We start from the raw sequence: 13,085 nt of genomic DNA on the forward strand, positions 1-13,085 counted from the left end.
CCTGGACCATCCCTTGGTTATGCTGCTTTAGACGTAGACTGTGGGGGGGTTCCCATGATGCACTGTTTCTTTCTCTTTTTGCTCCGTATGCATCACTCTGCATTTAATCATTAGTGATCGATCTCTGCCCCCCTCCACAGCATGTCTTTTTCCTGGTTCTTTCCCTCAGCCCCAACCAGTCTCAGCAGAAGACTGCCCCTCCCTGAGCCTGGTTCTGCTGGAGGTTTCTTCCTGTTAAAAGGGAGTTTTTCCTTCCCACTGTAGCCAAGTGCTTGCTCATAGGGGGTCGTTTTGACCGTTGGGGTTTTTCATAATTGTTGTATGGCCTTGCCTTACAATGTGGAGCGCCTTGGGGAAACTGTTTGTTGTGATTTGGCGCTATATAAAAAAAGTTGATTGATTGAGTTGATTGCACCCTCTCGCAGCAGGTGCTGGCCAAATTCCAGGTGACACGCACAAACATCTGACACCGCTCGCATGGCACTGAGAAAATGTGTGGCCAATCGCACTCTTGGCACAACAACAGACTGCAGACAATCACTTTCCTACTCGCTGAGAAATTTGTCTAAGTTCCACATGAGTATGGCTTTGGTGTGTGTGCTGAGATGACAGGAGGTGTGTCCTCCCACTAAATTGGCTGTGGACATCTGTGGATCTGTGTGTTGTCCACAAGACACGCGCGTGTAGCCGGTTGGAGACACACCAGCAGATGTGGACATGAATGAGACGAGTGAAGTGCTTCTCATTCATGTCATTTCATGACTGTATGCCTGTGACCATGGGTCATCTACAGAGAAACAGACTGATCATATTTGCATTGCTCGCTTGATAAATGCTGTTTTATATGGTGTGTGATTTTAATTTTTTTTTGGAATACTTCCATGTCCTTCCTGATATGAGGCAGATTCCTGCAGCTTTCAAAGGACAGTTCCATAGCTCAGTGGCAACCAGAGCTTTTGGACTGTGCAGCTTCACGTCCAGTGGGTCGTATGTTTTTTTTTTTTCCACATAATCGGCGTGATGTGGTCCCACAGGTACCGGTTGTTTTTTTATATTTCCTCCACATAAGCGGTGCGATGCATCACAGCTGGCACTGGGGGTTCCTGCCCGAAAGAAACTGGTGCATGTACGAACTCTCGCACCGGGTTCGTGCATGCCTGCCAGTTGGCGCAATGTTTCGTGGTGCACTAATTTCGAAACTTTTCGCGCTATTTTGCAGTGTTCATCCAAACACCGTCCAAACTTTGCACTATGTGTGAAGAGGCCATAAACACTGCTCAAAATCTACTAAGGCATTCATGCAGAGGAACAATTACAACGCTCTGGAATGGCCATCTCAGTTCACAGACCTGAATATTATTGAAAATCTGTGGTGTGATTTTAAACAGACTGTCCGTGCTCAGAAACCAACAAACCTGAGATGTTTTGTAAAGACAAATGGTCCAAAATACCTTCAACCAGAATCCAGACTCTCACTGGAAGCTATAGGAAGTGTTTAGAGCAGCGTGGGCAACCTGTTCCAGAAAGGGCCAAGAGGGTGCAGATTTTCTTTGCAGCCACTGACTCCAGCAGGTGATTTCACTGATCAATATCCCTTTGACCAGATGGAATCAGTTAATCAGTGAAATCACCTGGTGGAGTCAGTGGCTGCAAAGAAAACCTGCACCCTCTTGGCCCTTTCTGGAACAAGTTGCTCACCCCTGGTTTAGAGGCTGTTAATTCTGCAAAAGGAGGATCTACTAAATACTGATGTATTTTTTCTGTTGGGGTGCCCACATTTATGCACCTGCTAATTTTGTTTAAAGAATGATTGCACACTTTTTGCAAATCCTATAAACTTCATTTCACTTATCAAATATCACTGTTTGTCTGCAATATGATATATTTAACTGAAATTTCTGATCCAGACAACCAATGATTGATAAAGGAAAATCATGGAAATCATCAGGGGTGCCCAAACTTTTACATACAACTGTATAGTCGAGTAAAGTGTTTTTTAGAATGCTATACAGTATGACTCATCAAAAGGTCACTTATACCAATCTCTTACTGATGTAAATGAGCTTTTGATCAAATCTCTAGCCACACTGGTAGTGGAGATATTACGGTAAACATGGCTGTTTATGTAATTAAGCTGATCCTTGTATCCTGAAGCAGACGCAATGGGCACCAGCTGCCGCCGCTCAGGCAACCAACTGATGTCTCCTCTCAACACCTGAGCACAAACAGTGACGGTAGAAGAGCCACACGGCTGTGACACACTCATCATGTTTTCAAATCAAAATTCTAGGCAGTATGAATCTCATGCCTGATAACATACATGTTTATTATGTTTATTATTTTTAGTCAAACTGGTTTTTAGAACATTTTCCATAGTTTTTAAGTTTGACCTTGGAAAGGTCATGGAGGATACTTTGCTTTAGGTTGTCCAGATCAGTTGCATTCATACTGGAAAATGTCTACATTTTGCAATAAAAAAATAAACAAAGTAGAAGCACTCGGAGAGCGCAAACCTCCGCCAAGGCCATAGGGTCACTGACATCACATGGAATACCCTTTGGCAAAGAGACTTATTCCATGTCGTTTCAAGCATCTACCATCATGTTTCAGATTCAGTGATTAAACTCTTAGATCTTCAGCAAATGTATTTATAAAGAGAAACTGCATGAACTACACAAGTTTTTTATTTTCTAATAAGTTTATTCAATGAGGAGAAACAAATGCTAAATCATTGTTGTATCATAACTTACTTTTTGTTCAGCCTTTGTGACCCGTCTGCATGACGTTAGATGCAAAAATGTTGAAATTGGCCCTATCCTGCAATGATAAAGAATCTTTAAAAAAATTACTGGATCCGGATCGTGTTCTGGATCATTACCAAAATTTAATGACTTCTAAGTTAGGCCAAGATACACCCCTGGTAAAAATTTCATTGAAATCCGTTGAGGATTTTTTGAGTAATCCTGCTAACAAACCAACCAACAAACAAACAAACAGACGCGACCGAAAACATAACCTCGTTGGCGGAGGTAATAAGAAATGCTTGTGGTCAAATTCAAATGTTTTCCAGTGTCACAGACCCCAAACTGCCACATGCTTTTGGTTAGTTTTTCAAAAAACACCAGATAGAATGATTACAGTACCCCCCCGCCTCCCAATCCCACCCCACCTCATCTCTCTGGCCTCTGGAATAGTAAAGCTAAAAGGTACCATAAATAGAACGGTGCTGTTGTTACTTTAATTAGTCTTGTCACAATTTCTTTATAGCATAAACTGGGCTCTGTGGTGTATTTTTGACAGAGGAAATACACTTTTGATTGCACTTCTGGTTTCTTTAGTTTTGTGGCTCGTTCATGTCAACCAGCTGGGAAAGTCGGCTGAGTTTAGGGTTGTAGCTTGGCCTTAATGCTTTCCATCCCTCCGGCTGGCACCGCCGCCTCTGTTGTCCAGGAGAAGATGATGAAGAGCGGCAGGAAGTAACACCTGGTTCCCCTGAGCCCTGTGTAGTGCCACAAAGAGGCGTGGCCAGCTGCAGCATGGAGGATGTGGACGTGCGTGTCCAGGATGGCTGAACAGCTTATGTTTGAGCATTCAGTCGACAAGAGAGGTGGAATGGGGACATGTTTATGGGTGTGCACAAGATTTAAGCATGCGGCGGGTGAAATCAGGTAAGCAGTCACCAATAAATCTGATGGCGCTCGCATATGTTTTACAGACAGCCCATCTGCATCTGGCTGGTGCTGTAAAACTATCAGCCACAAGAAGAAAAGTCCAACACACACACACACACACACACACACACACACACACACACACACACACACACACACACACACACACACACACACACACACACACACACAACCAGCAAGTTGAAATATTCAATGATGAAGGTGGTACCATCAAACATACATGCATATGTGTGCACATACAGGACACGGTGCATCCACTTCACAGGCTGTGTTTCTCTCCTGCAGCGTTTAAAGTGGAACCACACAGGGCAACGCCACCTCCCTGCCCCTTCCACACATCTGGAGCTGCTGCTGCAGAAGGGCCACAGTCACCCTTCTTCTCATCATCCTCAGCGCCCATTATAAATCCCGTCTTACTGTGTCCGTAATTATTCCACACATGCTTATGCAACAAAGCAGTAGCCAAGCCAAATGACAAACAGACCAGAGCTATAAATTAGGACTTATTTCTTACTTTAATGGCTTGCACTCTCATAATGCTTGCCACTAATTGTGCTGCAGCAAATGGCAAATGCACTTTTCTCCCTTGTGAATCCCAGCAACGAAGCAAAATGGCATGTGTAGAGACGGCCAAAAAAAAAAACACATTGCATTCTGTGAAGGGATTATGGGTAAACTTAAATGATCTCAGCGAGGGGGACTTGACCAGGCAAAGGATATATATATATATATATATATATATATATATATATATATATATATATATATATATATATATATATATATACACTCCACTCAGATTGCAATAGCCAATCACAGATTAGCCTTTCTGTCCATCATTTACCTGTATTTTGACATGCTTGGTGTCAGAAAGTTATGTTGGATGCAAAAGGATCCAAAAAGGCTAGGACCAAAAGTTATATTGGATCGGTTCCCACTGACCAATAGCGTTAGAGCTTACTGCCAACAGCTAGCCAATCACAGCGCAGCATATGAAGGTCAGGAACTAGCTGACAGACGCTGGTTGAAAAAAATGACAACAAACATGTCAACAACAGCAGAAAATTGTCTGCCAGTGAGGTTTGCTGAGTTCACAGAGGAGGAACTGGTGGAAATATTGAACTCCAAGGATGCCAAAAACACTAAGAAGGTAGACAAGCACGCTACTGACGGTTTAGAAGCATTCATCGCATCAGAATCAATTATATGCTGTTTACAACAAAATATATCATCTAATAAATTATCTAATTTACTTGACTCTTTGCTGTTTTCAATATAACTTTTCTTCATCCAATATTTCTCTATGTTGGACTCCTTACCATCCATTATATATACATATATATATATATATATATAGTGCATCCAGAAAATATTCACAGTGCTTCACTTTTTTCACATTTTATGTTACATCTTTATTCCAAAAAGGATTAAATTAATTTGTGCCTTAAAATTCTACACACAATATTTGCCATTAAGCTCAAAATTTTGCTCAGGCACACACCTGTCTGCATATATGGTCCCACAGTTGACAGTGCATGTCAGAGCACAAACCAAGCAAGAAATCAAAGGAATTGTTTGTAGACCTCAGAGACAGGATTGTCTCGAGGCACAAATCTGGGGTAGGGTACAGAAACATTTCTGCTATTTTGAAGGTCCCAATGAGCACAGTGGCCTCCATCATCTGTAAATGTGGGGATGTTTTTCAGCAGCAGGAACTGGGAGACTAGTCAGTATTGAGGGACAGATGAATGCAGCAATGTACAGAGACATCCTGGATGAAAACCTGCTCCAGAGCGCTCTAGACCTCAGACTGGGGCGACAGTTCATCTTTCAGCAGGACAATGACCCCTAAGCACACAGCCAAGATATCAAAGGAGTGACTTCAGGACAACTCTATGAATGTCCTTGAGTGGCCCAGCCAGAGCCCACACCTGAATCTGATTGAACATCTCTGGAGAGATCTGAAAATGGCTGTGCACCAACACTCCCCATACAACCTGATGGAGCTTGAGAGGTGCTGCAAAGAGGAATGAGTAAACTGCCCAAAAATATGTGCACCAAGCTTGTGGCATCATATTCAAGAAGAATTGAGGCTGTAGTTTCTGCCAAGGTGCATCAATAATGTATTGTGCAAAGGGTGTGAATAGCAGTGGTGGGCCCACTTCCGATAATCCGATAACTATAAAAGAAAAAGTTTTCATTATCGGATTATCTTTTCAGATAACTTTGAAAACCATTTGTCTTTTAACTTTTAGACTGTTAACATGGTAAACAAAGGTGACAGATGTGTAGTTCTACCCTCTAGAAATGGAGGAGTGCTGGTTCTCGAACAAACTGCTCTATCCTCTGCAGTCAAAGGAGAACTGATCACAAAAACCCTCATTTCTCTTACTCCCATACTGATACGTGGCCAATATCACCCAAGTCATCTCGAGGCATACATTTTTAACTTATGGTTCAAATTTTAACCAAACTTATTTTGGACAAGTTATTTAAATTAACGTCACTTCTGAAGTTTTATAAAATGAAAATATCAGATATATGTTTTAGTTTTAAAGTAATGCACTAATTTTTAAGGTTTTAGTGTGGGCATGCTGTGCCCAGCAGTGCATTATGGGCAGGATAGGGTAATCTCAGTACGGTAATCTCAGTACGTTCATGACAGGAGAATGCATTTGAGACACTCTGATCAGGACAACAGCATTAAACTCTAGTGCTTAAAACTCTCGTGAATATATTCTCTGGGTTTATAGACATTGTTATTGTGTTTGCTTTTATTAAATTCCACGCATCTTAAATGTAGCAAGTAGCAACACAGATTATCTGGAATTTTGTTTTGGCAAGTTTTCAAGGTCTCTACTGCCATATACTGGCCAGTAGTGTTCATAGCGGTGTTCAGACTCAAGATGGGCAGATGTACCACAGAACCGCATGGTGTAAAAGTTAAGAGCACCCGATTTATGTTCTCACACACATTGTACGGTCAAAAACCACACGTTGGACTCGTTTCCAGAAGCAAAACGTAAACAGATGCTTTTTTTCAAACCTAATTGAAACCTAAAAATTACAAGACAGCTCTACAGTGTTTGCACAGGCACAAGAATATCAAACAGGTTTGATTTTCATCTGACCATACGATCGGCGATCAGGAGGTGGTGAGATGTTAAAGGCAGCTTGCTACTGTTGGGAAAGTGTAGTGACACGGACCCACAACAGGGGGCGTAAATGAACGGACAATGGAAGGAGTCAAATTATAACACTTTACTGTTGTGAATGTCACAACCAAACACAGCAGATTCAGAATGTGCAACAGTCAATTAATAAAGGTGTCGTGTGGGCAGGCTCGACGATAGGAGACGCCCGTCTGGAAACGAACCGGAACCACACGATTTCCACCGCCACCTGAACCCGAAGAATACTGGAGCCGCCAAGTCCCGGAGTCCCCAGGTGGCCACCTTCCCAGTGTGTCGGATCTGGTACTGCTGGCAGAAAGCAAAAGACAGTCAAAGGGTGGGTGTGTGAACACCCAGTAACAATGGTGGGAATGCCACCTCCACCTCTCACTAAACACGTTGCAGCTGTCTCAGATGAAAAGGAGCGCCGTCTTGCACAGCCTCCGCAAAAACGACCGGTTCTCCTGCAAACACTCACAATAACAGATTTATAAATCACAAAAGGCTGAGAGTATTACCTCCAGATGAAGATGATATCTCGGCAGTTTGGTGGAGGTGTCTTCCTGCTTTTATACAAGATGTGATGATTAGTGACAGCTGTCACCGATGATGGGTGACAGCTGTCACCACGGCTTGTTCCTGAGGCGGCAGCGCCCTCTCGTGCCTGAAGCCCGCACTTCAGGCAGGGCGCCTTCTGGTGGTGGGCCAGCAGTACCTCCTCTTCAGCGGCCCACACAACAGTTACTCCATGTATACTAAACGATTAACCTGAAACTCGGTGCGATCCAAAAAAATTCTCACATGAATGAAAAATCAGATGAAAAAGGGCCAAAACTTGCACTGGCACCAGTAGTTGGCAGTGTTCTCTTTGATACCGGTTATACGAGTATCAAACAGTTATCTAATTACAACTTGGCTTTTTTTTTTTTTTTTTTGAAAATGGCTGTTTTTTTTTTTTCTTTTTACAAATAAAAAATGGCATATTTCAAAAGCACATTTATCTGTAAACACCAACACATGACACACCTCACATTAACGTGTTGGTTTACATAGAACTAATCAACCGATCAGTTGATTCATTTTTACCCAGAATGCCATCTGTCTGTGTTTGTTACAAAACTTCAGAATTAGTGCATTATTCAACATTAAAAGATATATGTTATATCTTAACTTTGCACAAATGACAGAATTGACATTGAGTTATTCTGTCAGTATTCATTTTATTTATAAACTAAACCTTAAGTCAGCAGGGCTTTATTTTCCAAGATCTCGGCCTGATGGCAGTGCTGTGATTGATTAGAGTTGAGCTTTCTGGCTTCTTTCAATGGTGTCTGTGCTGGAACCCATGCAGTAAACTGGAGCTTCCAGCAGGGGGCAGGATGCTGAAAGACAAAAATGTTGACTCATTGTTTGGGTCTGTTGTCACTTTTGATGCTTCCAAAAGCGATCGCGGTGTTAAAACTCAAAATCAGCTTGTTAGTAGTTGCAATTATACCGGAGACAATACTGGAATTTATCGGTTATCTGTAACTTCCGATACATTTTTGGGTGGTTTATCATTTTATCTTTATCGAAGATAACTTTTCAGTTATCTGATTATCTGTTATCGAAGTTAATTTTTTTGGTTATCTGTGCCCACCACTGGTGAATAGCTATCTACATGTGATTTCTTAGTTATTTTATTTTTAATAAATTTGCAAAAATTTCCAAAATCTTTTTGTTGTTGTAATTATGGAGTGTTGTGAATACAATTTTAAGGGGTAAAAAACCCAAATTTACTCTATTTTGGAATAAGGCTGTAAATAAGTCCTTTCGGCTGCTCCTTTTTTTTTCACTTGGGTCACCACAGCTGATCCAAGGTGGATCTGCATGTTGATTTGGCAAAAGTTTTACGTTGGATGTCCTTCCTGACACAACTCCACATTACATGGCAAAATGTGGCAGGGGTGGGGTTTGAACCGAGAACCGTCTACACTGAAACCAAGCGCACTAACCAAGGCTGTAACATAACAAAATGTGGAATAAGTGAAGTGCTGTGAATAGCTTCCGGATTCACCGTGTGTGTGTGTGTATTTTTTTTTCACCTCCAGCTACTGCATGAGTTGAAAAATCCAGAAACTGTTCTCATCAACTCATCCCTGAGTCCAGAATCATCTGTCTATGTCCTGTCTTCAAATCTGTTCATTTGTTTGTAAGATATCCTGCATATAAACAAGAAGACATGATCCAAAAGCCGTCATTCAAATTCTTTGCAGAAGTAATGAAATGTTGTTGCCACCAGAGATAGTAATTAACAGATAGTATAATGTTTTTTGGAGTCTGATACATTTAAATGTAAATCCTCAATTTGAAATAATTTTTATACTTGCGCACAAAAGTAGTGCATGTTGGCGCATGTTTTTGGCCATGTTTGTCTGCTTCTTTGTGTGTGAATTACTCAAATGCTGATCTGATTTGGACTAATGTTTGGGGGTCATCCAAGGATAAAGTGATATGATTTTGACAGAAAAAATAAAATAAAATAAATTCAAGGTCAAAATCTGCACCAAATGTGTTTGGGAGTTTTAAGAGGAATTGATAAAAGTTGCACCTAAATACCCTAACAAAGTATGAACTCTTCTAAAAAGTGATTGAGATCATGTGTAGTTAAGCTGTACAACAATAGTGGGTGGAACAAATACACTCAATGCTTATAACTCTTAATTTACTTTACAGCTAGCGGCTGTGCTAGTATGCTAGCATGTACAAAGTCGGCGTGACAATGATCGTGTTAAGTTTGTTTGCGCCAAAATTATTTAAATATGTGAGTATTGGGTAATCAAACATTGAAAACATTAAAGAAATATTGGTGAAAATGGGAAGAAAAAAGAACAATAGGCCAAAAGGTTCAGGTTTATTTTCTTTCCTACAGCACTAATTTGTTCAATAATTTATTCAAATGCATTAAAATAATTTCTACAGTCTCTTACTGTTTCTTATTCAAATATGAGCCAGTAGTCACAAAATAAGATTTCAAACACTTCCATCAGTTTCATTATTAAACCCGCCAACAGGGCTTGTTGTTTTTTTCCTGTGAACATTAAACAAACGCCGAGGAATTTTAACCAAATTTTATACACTCAATAAAAATATAAACGCAACACTTTTGGTTTTGCTCCCATTTTGTATGAGATGAACTCAAAGATCTAAAACTTTTTCCACATACACAATATCACCATTTCAATCAAATATTGTTCACAAACCAGTCTAAATCTGTGATAGTGAGCACTTCTCCTTTGCTGAGATAAACCATCCCATCTCACAGGTGTGCCATACCAAGATGCTGATTAGACACCATGATTAGTGCACAGGTGTGCCTTAGACTGCCCACAATAAAAGGCCACTCTGAAAGGTGCAGTTTTATCACACAGCACAATGCCACAGATGTCGCAAGATTTGAGGGAGCGTGCAATTGGCATGCTGACAGCAGGAATGTCAACCAGAGCTGTTGCTCGTGTATTGAATGTTCATTTCTCTACCATAAGCCGTCTCCAAAGGCGTTTCAGAGAATTTGGCAGTACATCCAACCAGCCTCACAACCGCAGACCATGTGTAACCACACCAGCCCAGGACCTCCACATCCAGCATGTTCACCTCCAAGATCGTCTGAGACCAGCCACTCGGACAGCTGCTGAAACAATCGGTTTGCATAACCAAGAATTTCTGCACAAAACTGTCAGAAACCGTCTCAGCGAAGCTCATCTGCATGCTCATCGTCCTCATCGGGGTCTCGATCCGACTCCAGTTCATCGTCGTAGCCGACTTGAGTGGGCAAATGCTCACATTCGCTGGCGTTTGGCACGTTGGAGAGGTGTTCTCTTCACGGCTGAATCCCGGTTCACACTGTCCAGGGCAGATGGCAGACAGTGTGTGTGGCGTCGTGTGGATGAGTGGTTTTCTGATGTCAATGTTGTGGATCAAGTGGCCCTGGTGGCGGTGGGGTTATGGTATGGGCAGGCGTCTGTTATGGATGAAGAACACAGGTGCATTTTATTGATGGCATTTTGAATGCCAGAGATACCGTGACGAGATCCTGAGGCCCATTGTTGTGCCATCCAAGAACATCACCTCATGTTGCAGCAGGATAATGCACGGCCCCATGTTGCAAGGATCTGTACACAATTCTTGGAAGCTGAAAATGTCCCAGTTCTTGCATGGCCGGCATACTCACCAGACATGTCACCCATTGAGCATGTTTGGGATGCTCTGGACCGGCGTATACGACAGCGTGTACCAGTTCCTGCCAATATCCAGCAACTTCGCACAGCCATTGAAGAGGAGTGGACCAACATTCCACAGGCCACAACTGACAACCTGATCAACTCTATGCGAAGGAGATGTGTTGCACTGCATGAGGCAAATGGTGGTCACACCAGATACTGACTGGTATCCCCCCCCCAATAAAACAAAACTGCACCTTTCAGAGTGGCCTTTTATTGTGGACAGTCTAAGTCACACCTGTGCACTAATCATGGTGTCTAATCAGCATCTTGGTATGGCACCACCTGTGAGGTGGGATGGATTATCTCAGCAAAGGAGAAGTGCTCACTATCACAGATTTAGACTGGTTTGTGAACAATATTTGAGGGAAATGGTGATATTGTGTATGTGGAAAAAGTTTTAGATCTTTGAGTTCATCTCAAACAAAATGGGAGCAAAACCAAAAGTGTTGCGTTTATATTTTTGTTGAGTGTACATCAGTGAACTGCCACCAAAGGACGAACACATTAACATTTTAGGTTCGGTGTTCGAGGTTCAACTCACAGCTCAAGGTCAAATATTTGCCCAACACAAATTGGGGGGGGTTACCTTAGGGATGTAGTACATGAATCAGAGGTGATAGACACATGGTTACTGTTAGACATGGATAGGAATGCATATGTGGCCTGTCAAAATATACCATTGCATTTGACCTTGAGAAATCTTGAAGGTCACAATCAAGGCCACTCAAACTTTGATCATTTATAGTGGCTAAGAGGTGTTAGATAAGTCTATAGGTACTTTTACATATAGGCATTAATAGGAAGTCATTTGTGGCCTTTCAAAATGTACGATTAAATTTGACATTGAAAGTCACAAACATGGTCACTCAAATTTTGATCATTTATAGTGGCTAAATGGTGCGAGACAGGCATATAGCAGGCTTCAGGCTAAATAGAGTGTCCATGTCTCATTTAAAAACAACTTATTAATGAATAAGATAATTTAATAGAGAGGCATCTGAAAAGCACCTGTGGAGTCATAAGGTCGCTGGACAGAGGTGTTTGGTTGATGCCGATATCTTTGCAAGTCCAAGTCTTTAGGGTCTTGGTGCTGCCTGTGTTGCTGTGTGGTTGTGAGACCCCGACACTAACAAGTGACCTAAGTCCACGGCTGGATGTCTCTGGTACTTGGTATCTTTGAAGGATCCTTGGGTACCACTGGATGACTTTGTAACAAATGAGTGGATACTAAGAGAGACTAAGATGAGGAGGATCACTTGGATTGTCAGGCAGTGTCAGCTATGGCATTTTGGCCTTGTGGCCCATTTCTCTGTGCATGATCCAGCACACAGGTACCTGAGTGATGAGGACCCCAGTAGCTGGAGAAGGCCAAGGGGACATCCACATTTCACCTGGCATCAGCAGATAGATGGTTATTTTAGACATGTGGGAATGGACCAGCTGTCTGCCTGGATGGATGGTTGACATCCAGAATCCAAGGTGGTTCCATGGATGCAGCAAAGCACAGCAACAGCACATGTTCCCAGACTTGACTTGATTGGATCATCTAATGCATGTTTTCATGATGGATAATAGGTCACACCATTAGTCTTTTTGACTAAAAAATAAATAATAAATCAATAAATAAAACTAAGGGCCCTTCACCGGCTGCCGGGCTGCAACTTTAAGACCTCCTTATTTCCAACTCCAACCCTAGGCTCAGTCTATGAAAAGACTGAGATCATTTAGCCATATGGCCTTAACCCTCTGGAGTAGTTGGCATGCATGCACGACCTAATCAAAAATGATCACCAACCCACTATTTGGTTGTGGAGGTGCTTCATGCAGCATGTGTGTGGAGGTCTTCCTCTTTTCTCTGTCACTAGGTGGAACTTCCCCTTTATCACTGGTAGAAAATGCATGACCTAAATCAGTGAAAATCACCAACCCCATGTGGCCGTGTTGCTGAGGGAAAAAAA

Source organism: Thalassophryne amazonica, chromosome 2, assembly GCF_902500255.1.
Source record: "Thalassophryne amazonica chromosome 2, fThaAma1.1, whole genome shotgun sequence".
In the NCBI taxonomy this organism is placed as follows: domain Eukaryota; kingdom Metazoa; phylum Chordata; class Actinopteri; order Batrachoidiformes; family Batrachoididae; genus Thalassophryne; species Thalassophryne amazonica.